The 16,253-nt window shown below is 40.1% G+C and overlaps 1 pseudogene; it reads right to left on the bottom strand.

Moving 5' to 3' along the window:
- Positions 1-6,361: 6,361 nt before the first annotated feature.
- Positions 6,362-7,031, bottom strand: LOC100753289 (annotated as a pseudogene).
- Positions 7,032-16,253: the final 9,222 nt, after the last annotated feature.

The following is a 16,253-nucleotide window of genomic DNA, read 5'->3' as shown; positions in this document are numbered from 1 at the left end:
GAGAGTGGTGAGAAATAAACTCGAGGTGTTCAGTATTAACTCAATCTGCCCTCCTGATTTTGTTCTGTGTTTCTGTCTTGTCTTTATGCCCCTTAAGTAGCCTTTCTATATTCCACACTCCCCCTCTCAAGAGTTAACCTCAGTCTGCTCTGCTGCCTCCAATGCAGCCCCTCAAGGACAGTTTCCCACATTGCTCCACAGATATATGAACTTCATAAATGCACTTTATAGCTTATGTTCCAATGCTTAAATCCAGTGATGTCTACTTGGTTAATTATAGACTGAGAAGCTATTGCAGCCAGAATAAAGAAAACTAGTGATTGCTCATCCTGGGGTGCATATGATCCCAAGTCAAGCACCTGCAAATCGGTGTGAACTTTATTCCCAATCTGACAGCAGCAGGTGCTGTGGAGGAAGAGGGTGCATACACTATCACTCGAGAGGTAGTCAGCTGGGACTCCTATTGCTAACAGTGAGACAGGTGAGAGCTGAAAAACATCATTGAATTTAGTACCTAACTCCAAGATCACTGGTGCCAAGAACGCTGAACACAGACTGACCATGCCAAGGACCTGAGAGATACCATGCAAATGCAAAGGTTTCTTTAATTTTGTCGGGTGTTGGTGGTGCACGCCTTTAATACCAGCACTCGGGAGGCAGAGCCAGGTGGATCTCTGTGAGTTCGAGACCAGCCTGGTCTACAAGAGCTAGTTCCAGGACAGCCTCCAAAGCCTCCAAAGCCACAGAGAAACCTTGTCTCAAAAAACCAAAAAAAAAAGTTTCTTTAATTCAAGCTAGTTTGGACTTCTGCACTTGCAAGTGGCAGAAGCCTTGATCAGCAACTGAGAGGGATTTTATAGGGCAAGATTGTAAGGCTGAAAGTCACAAATTACAAAGTCTCCATGGTTACTTAAGGTAATACAAAGTAAAGAGTAAGGCAATAACTATATATTTTAAGGAAGATGCATTTAAATAAGATAAGATAAGACAGGGTATGGGATTGCAGGGTTACAGAGCCACTGGGTCTGAGAATTATTGCTTGGGCCAAGGAACATTTAAAATCAGCAATTAGCAGAGGAAGGAATGTTGACACAGGTGTTAGAAAGTCAATTCTCCTTCTCTGAGAGCAGGGTCAGGTGCCAGCCATGGCATTTCCAGTTGAGGAGTTTTCAGAAGTTTCCTTTTTAGGGCCCAAGGTTTTAAAATTTATTGATTTTAATTTTTGGTTCTTCTCAAGGAGGACTTTTTTGGTTTGTTTTTTGAGACAAAGTTTCTCTGTGTAGCTATGAAGCCTATCCTGACAGTCACTCTGGATACCAGGCTGGCCTCGAACTCACAGAGATCCGCCTGCTTCTGCCTCCCGAGTGCTGGTGTTAAAGTTGTGCGCAACCAACGCCTGGGTCACAAGGAGGACTTTGATAAAGTATTTCAGAGCACTGCTTGGGAGTGTGTTCCAGAAAGAACTAGAGGAAAGGACTTGGAGACAGAGGTGCCTTCAAAGGGATTTGCTTTTTATGGCAGGAGAGATTGGGTGGCTAGGAGTTGGAAGCAGTAGAATCAATCAGAAATCACAACAAAAGGGAAATACCTCTGCCTGGTCTGGGCTCTGCCCTCCTGTACTCCCCATGCCTCATGGATCGGTTCCAAAAGTGGCTGTAGAAAACTAAGTGATCCCAAGAGCAAAGCCTCCATGTTATGTATAAAAATCCTGGTGAGTGGAAATGAAATTGGAAACCCACGGTTGTCAATGAGGTAATTCAATTACAAGGAATTAATAAATCCATGTTTCACCTGAGCATATCATTCCTGGTTGGCCCAGAGGGGAATAGAAAACCAGAGACCCTAGGCTGAATCCTGAGGTGGGGGCTTTTACTGCTAACCGGGGTGGATCCTCCAATGATGGGCATTTTAAGGGTGGAGTCTGGACAGAGGTGAATCCAGTGGAGGGCCTGCCTTGGCACCTTGTTGGCCGGGCTTGGAAAAATATGTTCTAGCAGTTAGGAGATGGATCTTAGAAAATGGAATTTCAAATAAAAATGGTTTAATGTTGGTATTTGTAATTTGTAGCTCTGAAGTTTCACAGAAGGAGGAACTCTCTACTTGGCGTCATGAGGAATCTTCACACTACAGGGGTTATTTGCTAATACGTATATTTTGTATATTTTAAAGTTTAAGGATTTCCCAGGCACCTGCCTATACTAATGAGTGTAATTATACAGGCTTTTCTGTAATATTAACCATAGAGAAGTTTCAAACTAATGTAAGTAAATATATAGAGCAGTGTACATTGTGAGTTTGGTTAATTGTAGCTACTGTTGCTTTTGTAAAAATTGCTTTCAAAACTAAAATCCTGTCAACCATGGACTTGACCTAACCAGGTTCAATATTAAACTTGATTTACTTCTCGTACGCTTGAAAAGCAACCACATGCACAGTATGTTTGCATTGACTTTAGGTGCTTCCCATTATTTTACAAAATTTCTATACATGTATTTGTGACTCACCAGGTCAAAGACTGTTCCTGTACAAATGCAATAAGCTTGTTCCTGAGAATGCCAGAGATAATCAAGTCATGAAAGTTGCCCTTTGGCCACTACATGTGAGGTATCCTATGTACACACACTCACAAATTACACACCCATCTATCATACACAGACACAAATACAAACACAATATACACATAAACACAAATCCCCCTATCACATATACACATCCTTTGCAAAAACACACATAAATATTAATGCATACACATAAAATACAAACAAACAAAATTAGACATATCATATAAATCACAATACCACACACACAATTACAAACATCATACAAATGTGCACAGAAAAACACATACACACACACATACACCCACAAACACACTTTCAAAACCCTAAGGAACACTTAGGATATATATGTTCAAATTACACAGGACTGATTTTTTTTAATTTGATATTGATCATTTGTGTGATACAGCAGCATGTTCTGACAAATTCTGACCTAATATCTCTAGTCTTTTTTAATATAAAATACATATTTCCAAAGTATAAACTTTGAATATATATTGATTCCTGAGGAGAAGATGAATAACATATTTTCCATTTAATATCAGTGCCACAGAAGAATGATTTTGAGTCTCTATTATCACCATATTAAGCTGCAACCATTGGGGGGCTTGAGAGATGGATAAGAGGTTAATTGCACTGACTGCCCTTCCAGAGGTCTGGAGTTCAATTCCCAGCAACCACATGTTGGTTCACAACCATCTGTGATGGAATCTGGTGCCCTCTTCTGGCTGCAGGCAAACATGTAGACAGAACACTGTATACACGATAAATAAATCTTTAAAAAAATGGATCAATGAAAAAGCTGCAACTGTTGGGGACAATGACAGACTCTTTACTTTGAAGTAATAAAATATTTTAATATTCTGGTGTAATAAAAATAGACCTTGTTTTAATTTCTGACACATTCTTTATATATAACCCTCATGCCCTGAGTTTGAACTAACAGACAGAACCTCCTGCCTCTAACTCCTATGTGATGGGAATGAAGGCTTAATTCAGAATACTTGGCCTTTCTTGACATTCTTGGAAATGGTCTCAACATGTATCCTTGGTGGGCCTCGAACTGATGAATAGAGAATGATGGCTGCAAGCTCAGAAGTATGTTTGCCTCTGACTCCAGATACCTGAGTTTAAATTTTATTCTGGCACACCTGGTTGAGATTTTTTTATATGACCATATAATGTTAATGTTGGTTGTGTTTTAAAAAGAGATAGTAACACATGTTGGCTAAACATTTCTGGCCAGGCTTCCTTATTTTGTGAGTTCGTCTTTAGGTGGCCAAGGTGGCTGCTGTCCATCTTATGACTTACATATGTAAAATCTGTAAATATTGTTCTTTTTTTCATACTGCATAGGTTTTGATTTATACTTGAAAAGTACTCTTGTTTTTCATTCAGACTTGTGTGAATTATGTTTGGTTTTTGTCCTTTTGTCCCCTGTCTAATGAATTAATTTAAATCCTCATTATTACTCAGCTTTCCTTTCAAAAAGTTTATTTGGTTTTAGAACTATGATTTTTGCATATAATAGATTCCCCATTACTCTAGACAATTATATTTCAGAGTAAACCCATGCTGGGCTCATGCCAGGCAGTTGTACCACTAAGCTATTCACTTCCTTAGAAAGGTGTGTTTGATATATGGCAATATTTGTTTTTGGTATGATTTCAGTAAACAGATTAAGATCTTTGCTTAATAAATATTTTGTATTAGTTTTTACTTCATCTGTGTTTTTCTCAAAGAATAATTGTCCCGTGAGATGACTTCTTTTTTTAATATGTGTTTTGTTACATGTATTCTATCTTTGAATGAAAACTCAAGCTCTACTTGTGGATATGATTGAAACTTTGTTTAAGGAAGTTTATATTTTGTCACAAATTCTATAAATATTTTAGCTAAATTATAGCTACCCTGCTTTAAAAATTTAAATTAACCAATTAATGAGTATATTTGAGCTCAGTTTGCTGGGTAGCTGTCCTGGATTTCATCTATATAGATCAGACTGATCTCACACTTGGAGATATACTGCTACATTACAAGAGCTGGTATTACAGTTGTGATCTCAGTGTAACATATTTTATAATCCAGTAACTTTTATCTGCTAATATTGTCTAAATTATTGATTGTGTATTGCAGCAAATGTAAAATCTGCTAACAACTGTCATTCTTTCTTACAATTACATGATCATTGGAATGGGCGTTCCTTTCTTCAGTTGGAATTAGGAATTTTGAGTTCAGATTAGTTAAATTCATGATACATCTTCAGTCCTATAGAAGTATGGAGAGATTATGTGTGTTTAAGTGAAGATATTGTTTCTTTTGAGTAACAGTAATAGTATACTGGGAAGGTCCAGACAAATACAAATTAAGAAACAAAGTTTTCCTGCACTCACAGAGTATGTACTTTTAGGCCACTGAGAACATGTTGTGATCTTTTGGGGACACTCAGTGACTTCTCTTGTCAAAGCACTAGACCTGCTTTGCCAGGTGACTTGGAAACAGTTTTGTGTTTGCAGTGAATGTAGGACCACAAATTAAAAATGAGGTGAGCAAGAGATTAAGCCAAATGAAATATAAAGGTTTAAATATGAGCTACTGAGTCCATTTGTTGTTTCTTTTCTTTATAAGATAACAGGGAAGACCACTTTGCTTAAGCTAAACAAACATGGTCATGTCAGGCAAAAACAATTCTCCCTTTGCCAATAGTCATTAGTTTCTTGTAGTGTTTTTCTTCATTAAAGAAGGTTTCGTTAGGTCCTTCCACCAACATTCTCTATTAGTTTGTCTACTGGTAATGTGTTCTGCCTCACTGGAAATCTTCTTGCAGGGTTCAGAGTCTGTCTTCCTTGCCATCTGTACCTTTCCTTCACAGTTTCAGGTACAGCTTGATTTTCCAAAAGTGAGGTTACTGGACATGGCCATGATTCTCTTTCCTGAAGACTTCAGTGCCTTTTTGGAGGTGCCTGTAAATTGGCTCAGAAATGTGTGAAAAGCTGTGAGTAATTCATAAATCCTGTCATCGAATTGTGACTAAAGTCTGTGACTCACAGCTACCACTTCCTCAGCGACAGCATTTAGCCTGCCTTACACACTTGCAGAATCATTCTTTCACTCAATAAAAAATAGGTTTTAGTTAGAGAAAAATTACACAGGTAAGATTAAAAAACTACTGAGTCATTCCTGCTCCAGAAGATGCAGTCTCTGCATTTCCTCTTATTTCTGGAACCCAAGAGAGAAGGAGCCAAACCCTTTTCTATGTTCGGATGGGTCAGGTCTGCATTTGAAAACAAGCCCTAAGTTTGTGACCACCACTTCAGGTTCACTGACAAGGCAAGAGGCCACAATACTATCCCTTGAGAAGTATCAGAGTGGGAGCCTGGCCCAAGCCCACTCTTACATGGTGCTTCCTGAGACTCAACCACATCTAAAAAGGAATCTGGTTATCTGCCTTCCTTTTACCCAGTTTATGAAAAATGCAATCTTAAGAAATAGTGTTTATGTGTATTGCAAAAAGACAGGCACTGTCTCACAAATCCTACTTCCACTGCACTGTGTAATGAAAATCCATTTTACAGGTATAGTCATAGAGCATTCACCCCTGGCCAGGATTGTTGCCAGTTAGTCATGATAAAGATAGCAAAAAATGGCAGAGCAGGGATTACCATTTTGTAATCCAAATTTTCTTCACATGGGACTGCATTTCTGAATGTAGCATTTGGCAAAACTGAAAGGAAAAGGAAGTTGTGCTACATATTGAAGGAATTGTGGGAAACAGAAAGAAGATACCAGGAGAAGTTAAAAGGTCACATGAAGTCTTCATATTCTTGTTCATATCCTCCATCATATCTACCATAATCAGCCAGATTGTCTTTCATGGTGGCCTTTAATCACCTCCAGGAAACACACTTTTATTCTTCTCTTTGGCTTTTATTTTTGCTTTTCTTGTTTCTGTTTTTCACTACAAAGCGTCAAGTCATCAATATCCAGCGAAATAGAGACATCTCAAACTAAGGCTTCCAAAAACAAAACAAACAAACAAAAAAAAACTGGCACAATACACTGATTTTTTATATTGTGTAATTTTATCTTTTAGTAATTTTCCAAATTCTGTGAAGTCATCTCCTGAAGATGGGTTCATAGCATCTATTCCATAACCTGTATTATTAACACCAAAAGTTTCTTTTGCTAATTCAAGGTCTGTTTCTTCTTGCAGCTTCTTTAGCTGAAGTTTATCTGCTAATTGCTCTTCAGGTTTTAGTACTTTATGTTCTTCAGGCTCTTCTAATCTTTTTCTATTTTCTTCTTGCCTTTTCTTCTGCTGCCCTTTTTCTCTTTTCTTTTTTCTGGTATTTTTTCTTTTCCCGAAATTTTTACTTCTGGTATTAATTCTGCTTCCACTTTATTTTCATCATTATCATCATTATCATCATACCAGTTAATCTGATCTTCCTCTCCCCTGTCTGCTCCCTCCATGCAGGGCCCACCAGCTGTGCATGACTTTTTATGTACATAATCACTTTAACACCTTTGTTCCACTATGAGGACACATTAGACCCTTACTTATGTATGCACACAAGTTGTATATGTACACAAATTCATTTATGTGCAACTCAAGGAAAACCACATTGTTTTCATTGATTGGTGGCACCACCTAGTGGTCACAGTACATAAATAATTTTTGTATTCTGATCTATCAAAAATTACTCTTATCCTGACTTTTATGTGTAGACCATAATTAACGGGTATGCATTTAATCAACAGACCATCCAGAATTATCAAAAAGTTTTCCACAGAACTTAAAATGGGAAACATATTATACAATTTGACTGTAGATATCCCAACTCACATTCTTGGCTCCAGAACTTTACACTTAATTTTTAGAGGATATAGTGCATAGGAGTCTAGTAGATCAGTGCATTAACTCAGAAATGACATTTCTGGAAAGGGATGCAGGTATTTCCCAGTAGTGGTGTCCAAAAACTAGGCAAGAGGCAGCCAGGTGGAAGACAGAAGAGGTGGGCTTCAGGAACAGAAGGATGGGTTTTCTTGACAACTGAGCTGATTCTCTCAGAGAATCCAGGCCGGAATCCTTTCATTCTGGGATGGACAGAAATGTAGGAACAGTCATCAGCAGATTCCTAGTGGGACACTCAGGTCAGTTAAAGAAAGAAGACACACTATCAGTGAAGTGAGGCATGCCCGGGCACGTGTCTAGAAAAGGAAACCACTGACAATCAAAGGGATGGAGTTTTCAATATCTCAAGGCAACATGCTTGCAAATGTGCTAAATAAATATTTACAGATCCCAATCACAAGCCAACAAAGGTTGAAATCCCTCTATTCAGCAAAGAAGTAAAGAGGAATCCATAGATATGTGATGATATCATTACAGTCAAGCCACTTGCCTCCAAGGGGCAGATAGTAAAAATACTCTCACTTATGAAGTGTAGAACAAAGTCAATCTATTCAACTTGATTTTTAAAAAGTTCAACATATTTGCTCCTGCTGTTTTAGGACAATTTTCAGCAGTCAATTTCTCTTTCTGCCATTTGGCTCCTGACCCACATCAAATCTTCAGATTTGTGAGTAAGCACCATTATCCATGTGATCCATCCTGCCAACTGAGGATGTTTACTTTTCATTTGGAACTCAATCCATAGCATTCCATATAATTAAGAAAATTAAAGCATTAAAGACAGCAAGAGGAGAAAAAAGGTCTGGAAATCAAATATGTCTTTTTGGTTATTTGAGACCCCCCTTTTCTGTGTTGCAGCCTGGCCTGGAAACCAAGACATGACCTAAATTGACTTCAGATTGCAATCCTGCACCAGCCTTACAAGTCCCAGAAGATACAACCCACCATACCCATAACTCAATTATGTTTCTGTAATTAATATTGTAAAGTAGAGAACAGAGTATATGGAAAAACTAATTAATAAAGAAAAAGAAAATGGAGTCTGTGTGATGCCTTGGTGTGTAAAGACACTTGCCACCAAATTTGTGCACCTGAGTTCAATTCCCAGAACTCACATTGTAAGTGAAAATTGATCTCTTGACCTCTGAAAGTTGTCCTTTATTTTCCAGATATAAAGAAGCCTTTTAGTAACAAAATATGCTGAGTACTGGATCTAATGTTTAAAGAGGCCAAGACCTAAGCATGACCAATATGCAGTATGTAAAAATACTCCTTTGAAAGCTTGCCTTGTAATTCAAGCCACTTTCATGTGGAGCATCAAAATTCTTGTTTCTCTGTATGCTCATACAGAAAAAAATCAACCTGAGGCCCCACATCATTTGCCCATGTATTAGAAAGCAATCATGAGGTACTCGGAAGGAAACCATGATCTATTTCTGGCAGCAAGGGGTGATGGAAAAGGAGAAAAAAATGGAAATACAAACTGCGTGCAGTATCTTCTCTGAACTTTAAACATCAATGCTGAATTTTTGGCAGATGGCATGGTACTATTTTGTTGGTTTTCAGAACCTGGGCCATTATTAAGAGGGATGCTTGGGAACATTCATATTGTGTCACTAAACGTGAAATTCTTGGACCGGTGCATGACGGACCAGAGGGAAAACATTTGCCAAGAATGTTTTCATTAATCAAGAAAGAAAGTCGGAGGTTCAAAGACGATCAGACACTATCGTAATTCCCACCATAAATGATGTTGACTGTGGATGCAGCAGCGTTATTCCCTATATCCCTGGTTAGCTTCCGGGAAACATAAGTCTTTGGGTTCTGGGGGGAATATGGTTGCAAAGCAGAAACTTAAAGTAATTGATGGAAGGGCACCACTAGGAGTGGAGCCTGTGGCTTAATTTGACTCAACACAGGAAACCTCACCTAGTCCGGATGTGGACATGGTTGACTGATTAATAGCTCTTTCTCGATTCCATGGGTGGTGGTGCATGGCCGTTCTTAGTTGGTGGAGCGATTTGTCTGGTTAGTTCTGATAAGGAAGGAGACTCTGGCATGCTAACTAGTTAAGTGACCCCGAGCTGTCAGCATCCCTCCCCCCCACCCCCCGACTTCTTAGAGGGTCAAGTGGCGTTCAACCACACAATTGAGAAATAACAGGTCTGTGATGCACTTAGATGTCGGGGCTGCACACACACTACACTGACTATGTGCCTACTTTATGCTGGCAGGCCTGGGTTAACTGTTAATGGGGATCGGGGATTGCAATTATTCCCCTTGAACAAGGAATTCCCTGTAAGTGCGGCTCATAAGCTTGTGTTGATTAAATCCCTGCCCTTTATACACACAGCCCACCACTACAATTGGATGGTTTAGTGAGGCCCTTGAATCGGGCCTGCCGGGGTCTGCACATGGCCCTGGCTTAGTGCTGAGAAGACAGTCAAACTTGACTACCTAGAGGAAGTAAAAGTTGCAAGGATCATTAACGAGAGAGATCCAGGTGGCCTCTGCTGGTGAGCTTATATATCGCTTCTTCTCACCAGGAGGTGCACCTAGGGTTCTCTTGTGCTCCGAGGGGAGGTGGAGTGGTGGTGTTGGTGAAGCCGGTGTCATGTGGTGCATGGCCTGTGGCGTTTGGTGCTGTCACGGGTACCTGACTATGACTTTCCGGTTCATAGGTTTAAAGACCCGGAGGGGGGTCGCCCTTCCATGCCCGGGGTCGAGGGAGGGTGGAGTGCCCGTGTGGGGGCCATCTGGTGGCAGCTCCCTTGAATTCATGTTCCTTCCATGTATGAGGCTGTTACCGGTTCTCACTGTGATCTGGGCTGGGACCCCCCACTTTGTCGCCCATGGTGCTCACCCCACTCCTGGCTTGCCCAGTGCATCACTGTTCATGGGCCCCATGTCATTACGCATCTTTTTCCTTTCCTGACACTCTCTTGAATTTGTGTTGTCTCTTTCTTCTTTGTTTCGCTGGCTGGCCTGAGGCGAACCCCTGCTCTGTCCTCCCCTTCCTTCCTGTGTCCATTGGAGGGGTCTGCAGTGAGTGGTGGTGGTGGGAACCGTGCCTCAGTCAGCTAATCTTGGATAAAGTTCATCTCTTCCCACATCTAAAATGTTGATATGACTCTTAGATATTGATCACTCCTGTGTTGATTAAGAACACAGCTAGTTGTGAGAATTAATGTGAATTGCAGGTCATTGATCATCGACACTTCGAATACACTTGCAGCCCCAGGATCCTGCCACGCTACATCTGTCTGAGAATCGCTTTAAGATCAGTCATCTCCACCCTCGGTGCACCGTTGGGGGTCGTAAGGCTGAGGGGTTAGATTTCAGGGCCTCTCAGAGGCCCTCCGTCTCCCTAAGTTCACATGTCTGTTGGGTGTTATGGCGGTGGTGGGTCGTCGTCGTCTCCCGTCTGGCCCCTGACTGATGTCCGTCCCCACGTTTCCCTTGGCTTCTTTCCGATTTTCCACTACCAACTGCCCTTTTCCCATGCTATCTATCGGCTTCCAAGGTAACAGGCATGCACACAGTGCTCAGAAGTATTTGTAGGCAAAAACACCCATACATGTAAAATAAACTAGTTAAAAAAGAAAGATGTAAAAAAATGACTATGAAGAGTTATTACCACAAATTTGTGAGGGAAGATAATTATTCATTACCTTAATGTAAGGTCTTACAATTTGTATTTATATATTGTATGTGTTTCATAACATCACATTATATAAATTTAAAATACTATGTTACTTTTCAATTAAATATTTTTTAAATCATATGCCAAAAAATATTTTCTAGAGCTTAAAACAAATGGAAAAAATTCTATGAACAACAAAACAGAGTGCTCTAACTTAGGCCTCGTAGCTCAAGTGTGTAAAATTTGTTAAACTGGGAGGCGGAAGCATTCTAAGTTAAAGCCTGCTTTAACTATTGAGTAAATTTAATCTTAACTTGTGCAAATCAGTTAGAAACTGCATCAAAAGCAAAAGTCTGAAAGGGTTAGGCATGTCGATCAGTAGTATAATTCCTTCCTAATAGGGATGAGCCTTCAGTTTTAGTCTTCAAGAAAGAAAATGGGAGATGATCTGGTGAAATGGTTGCATGGGTAAAATCATTTGACAAATAAATATTTGGTCCATAAGTTTGATTTTCCAAAGCCCACACACAAACAGCCTGAGTGTAGGTCTAATGGCTACAACCCCATCCATCCTACTATATGGAGACAGGAAATGGACACAAGAGGATCCCAGGAACTGGTTAGTTAGCTGGCCTAGCCCATCCACCCAAAGAAGAGCCAAGAGGCCCCATCTCAAAAAAGGTGGAAGATTAAAAACTAACATCCCTGGTTGTCCTCTGACCCTCACACATGTGTTTTTGTTTGTATTATGAAACAGACACAAAAGAACGCCACCCTGCCCCTGAAACCAGAGAAATGAGTCCTGGCACTTAAAGCACAGCAGATGAACAAATACACCTTGACCCTGAAAGCATAGTAAATATAAGAAACCCATCCTGGGCCTGACATCATAACCAATGAAACGAATTCAGCCTGGATCTGAAATCAGAGCTTGGAAAAGTAACCCATCCTGTCAATGAAAAGGGTAAAGAGCAAAAAGGCTAAAAATGGCCCATACAAGAAATACACTTTGGCCCTGAATCTAGAACCAAATATTCCCCTGATGAAATGAACATGAAACCAACATATCTCTGAGCAGAAAAACCAACCAATCCCTAAGTAGAAAAGCAACCAATGCATGAGAATGAAATCTAGACAATCTGAGCTCATCCAAATTCAAAGGCATTGAAATCTGAATAATTCATTCCTTGTAAATTTTCTCTCAGTAAAAACTCCACCCCTAAGAAATGCCACATGAGGTTCTGTGCCTATTCATCTCACAGCTACCCTTCTCCACATGGCAGGGGCAGGAACTCTCCTGGATTCCTCTTTCCAATATAAAAATCTTGACAGAGTTTCAGTAAACTTCTTATTTTGCTGGAATGGGGCAGAATCTCTGCCCTAAAGCTCACTTAGGGAAGAGAGCAGGAGAAGCAACTGACAATGTGTGCTTGAAAACTCCCTTATAGGAGGAGAGCAGGAGTAACCACATTCTGTTGGAACTGGAGCAGATTACTAAATTTCCCCTTAGCGAGTGAAGAAATTGGTTGGAGCTGACGAAAAACAGATACCTCTGTTGGGAAACTCCCTTTAGAGTGGAGCAGAGGTTAGTTGTAATCTCTCTCTTTCTATCTATCTCCCTCTCTTCATTTCTTTCTCCCTCTCTGTCTCCACCCTTTCTCTCAGAGAGGAGTAGGATTCACACATCCTGTGGGGAGACCATCCCCCACTGGAACGCAGCTTCATGTATAGCCTGACTTCCTTATAGGTCAGGATACCTTTCTCCTCACAGCTTTATCAATACTGGATACTGTTCCTTTAAAACTGAAGTTATAACATCACTTCCCAACAAGTCTGGTTATATTACCCTCCAGTGCTGTAGGTATCTAGGATACCTCCATTCACTGGTTATGTTTGCCATGATTCCCAACAAGTCAGGATAGTTTTCTTCTCACAGGTGCAGGTATCTAGGATACCTACCTTTACAAATGTTGGGACAGCACGACTTCTTGATAAGTCAGAATACATTTCCGTCTGGATCTGTAACCCTGCCATTGCACACACACCAGTATTCACACACACACAAACACACACACACACACACACACATACAAACACACACACACACACACACACACACACACACAAACACAAACACAAATACAAACAGATACACACATGAGCATGCTCATTCACATGCATGTGTCCATGTTGCACACACCCAAAGTCATCCCAATAACCCGTAGAAATTCTGTATAGAATTTTGTTCTAATTACTTGTCTGTCACCTTGACACAAGTAAAATTATGTGGCAGAAGAAACATCAATTGAGAAAACAGCTCTGTCAGACTTTCAAGTCTATAAGACATTTTCTTGTTTAAAAATTCATTCAGGAGGGCCCAGCCAATGGTGTGTGTTTCCATCCCTTGACTGCTGGCCCTGGGTTCTACTAGAAATGAGGTTGAACAAATTCTGAGGATGAAGCCAGTAATCGGAATCTCTCAATGGCCTCTGTGTCAGCTCTGTCCTCCAGAACATGGAATAAGCCCTTTCTTCCCAATGTAGATGTTGGTTATGGCATTTACTCTCAGCAGTCAAAAGCAGAACAGGCTAGTTTACACCCAGTAAAGTGGTTGAATTGTTAATAATTAAAAATGGAACCCATGTGTCTTTTGTGTTCAATTTACCAAATGTTAAAATGAGTCAATACCAATTATTCATAAATTGCTCACTATACTAGGAAAGACATTACAGGGGACATTTAAAGACACACTTAAGAGTAAAAAGAGAATTCAAAGAAAAATGGCAGAATAGAAGAAGATATTTGCAAAGAATCTCTCTGACAAGAATGTTGCACTTTTTTGGGTTTTTTTGATACAGGGTTTCTCTGTATTGTTCTGGAAGCTCTCTTGGAAATTCTCTGTCAACCAGGGTGGCCTGGAACTCACAGAGATCTGCCTGCCTCTGCCTCTGAGTGCTGGCATTAAATGCTTGTACCTCCAATGCCCAGCTTGAACCTTGAATTTCTAATATGCAAAGAACCTGCAGAAAGATGGGTAGCACATGGGCTGGAGAGATGACTGCTCTTCCAGTAAGTCCTGAGTTCAATTACCAGCAAACACATTGTGGCTCATAACCATCGTTAGTGAAACCTGGTGCTCTATTTTGTCCTGTAGGCACACATGCATGCAGACACTTTACATAATAAACAAATAAATCTTAAAAACCAAAACAAACAAATAAAATATTAAAACAGATGTATAACACAATTTTCAAGCCATGTTTGCAATACAATTTCCTCAAAAACAAAAGTCATCAATAAGCACATGAGAAGATGTCAAATGTACGCACTTATTGAGATGAAAATCATTTTCAAGAGAAACCACCTCATCCTCAGTTTTCTACAGGTACAGTTACAACACCGAGATATTATATAGAAAGATTCCATGGAACCAGAAGCCTTATAACCAGCGGCTGAGATGTAAAATAAGGTAGCTGCTATGGAAAACAGTCTAGTAGTTCCTCAGTACATAAAGCAGATATTTACCATAGATTCCACAGTTTGTAGATGGGAACCTATGACAAAGAAATTTGTTTTCACACCTTGAGCACATGTGTTGGTAGTGGTATTGTTTATAATGCACAGGAGACATGCACAGTGCAAACTAATGAATAACCATCATATAGAGCATATCCTGAAGTTATTTCCTGTAGTTTAGTTAAGCAGAAAACAAGAGCACAGGTGCAGAGGTCAGAGGACAACCTTTGTGAGTAGCTTCACTTTGTCCACCATAGGGGGCCCAGCAATGGAAATCAGCACTTGCCTACAGCAAGCACTTTACCTGATGAGCAATTTCCGTTTTCTTCCTTCCTTCCTTCCTTCCTTCCTTCCTTCCTTCCTTCCTTCCTTCCTTTCTTTCTTTCCTTCCTTTATTCTTCCTTCCTACTTCCCATTCTCTTTCAACAGCCTATTTTCCCTCAGCTCTTCACATCTCTTTCCCCACACACTTGCATCCTCCTTTTCTCCTTCCTCCCTTCTCCTCCCCTTTACACCTCTTTCTCCTTTTTAATGGGCCATATTTTTCCTAGTCAACCTGGCAATCCTACTGCTTCACTACCCAAGTGATGATATCACAAGCCTGGTCATCACAGTCTGGTCGTTTGTGAGTATTTCTCAACTGTGCCTTCTGATCTTTGCATGTGACCTTGCACATAGAGCCAATATTCCATTTTATTTTTATTGTTTCCCTTCTTTTACCATTGTTTCTGCAATCAACACAATAGTTTCCTTTGTTTCTTTTCCTTTTTTTTGAAACTATTCTTCTCTATGTAGAACTAGATAACACAGAACTTCCTGGGAAGACCAGGCTGACTTCAACACAACACAAATCCACTTGCATCTACCTCCCGTGTGCTGAAACTAAAGGCATTTCACACCAGAACCTGGCTCAGATTCTTTCCCTGGCTTTTCTTTTATGCCAATTTGTGAGTGTTCTGTGGATGAGATATCAATTCTTACCTCTGTGATTTGTCAATCACACTTGATTCAAATCCTCCTTTTTAATTTTGTCAATCTAATTCTTTCTTTGGTATGTTTTTCTTCTTCTGTGTTTATGAATTCGTTGAGTGTGTTCTGCCTCTTATTGTTGACTAGCATGTATTCTTTCCAGAAAACATGATGAGGCACAGGAGTATCATCTGAACTCTCCAAACTTCCAGAGATTCTCCAAGGATCAGAAACCATTGACAATGCCTATCTGGCTTAGGTGTCTGCTTTCCTTGCAGTGCCTAGTCAGTCAGTCACCCACTGGATGCTGAGGCCCTTCTTATCCCTGCTGTGCTGGACTGGGAATGCCCAGAAGCACCCATTTGAAAGGCAAAGTGGCTTTATTCTTTTAGCTGTGTTTTCTCCCAACATCCTCATCTCATCTGGATGATATTTTAGGGGAATTCCTCTGTATTTCTAGCTGCCTCTTGATACCATCTCTTCTTTTTTTCCATTTCATTAGGAACCTCTCTGTTTATACATGTACAAAATATTCCCTTTACAGCTTTTCAGAACGGCCTCTGAACAGTCAGGGGACAAAATACCACTGCTGGCAACACAAGAGCATATCTTCTGAATAAAATTTGGAACACAGTTTTCTATGAATTTATTA

The sequence above is a fragment of the Cricetulus griseus genome, unplaced genomic scaffold (genome assembly GCF_003668045.3).
Source record: "Cricetulus griseus strain 17A/GY unplaced genomic scaffold, alternate assembly CriGri-PICRH-1.0 unplaced_scaffold_130, whole genome shotgun sequence".
Lineage (NCBI taxonomy): Eukaryota > Metazoa > Chordata > Mammalia > Rodentia > Cricetidae > Cricetulus > Cricetulus griseus.
Note: the sequence above shows the minus strand (reverse complement) of the source record. Positions and strands in the feature narration are given on the sequence as shown.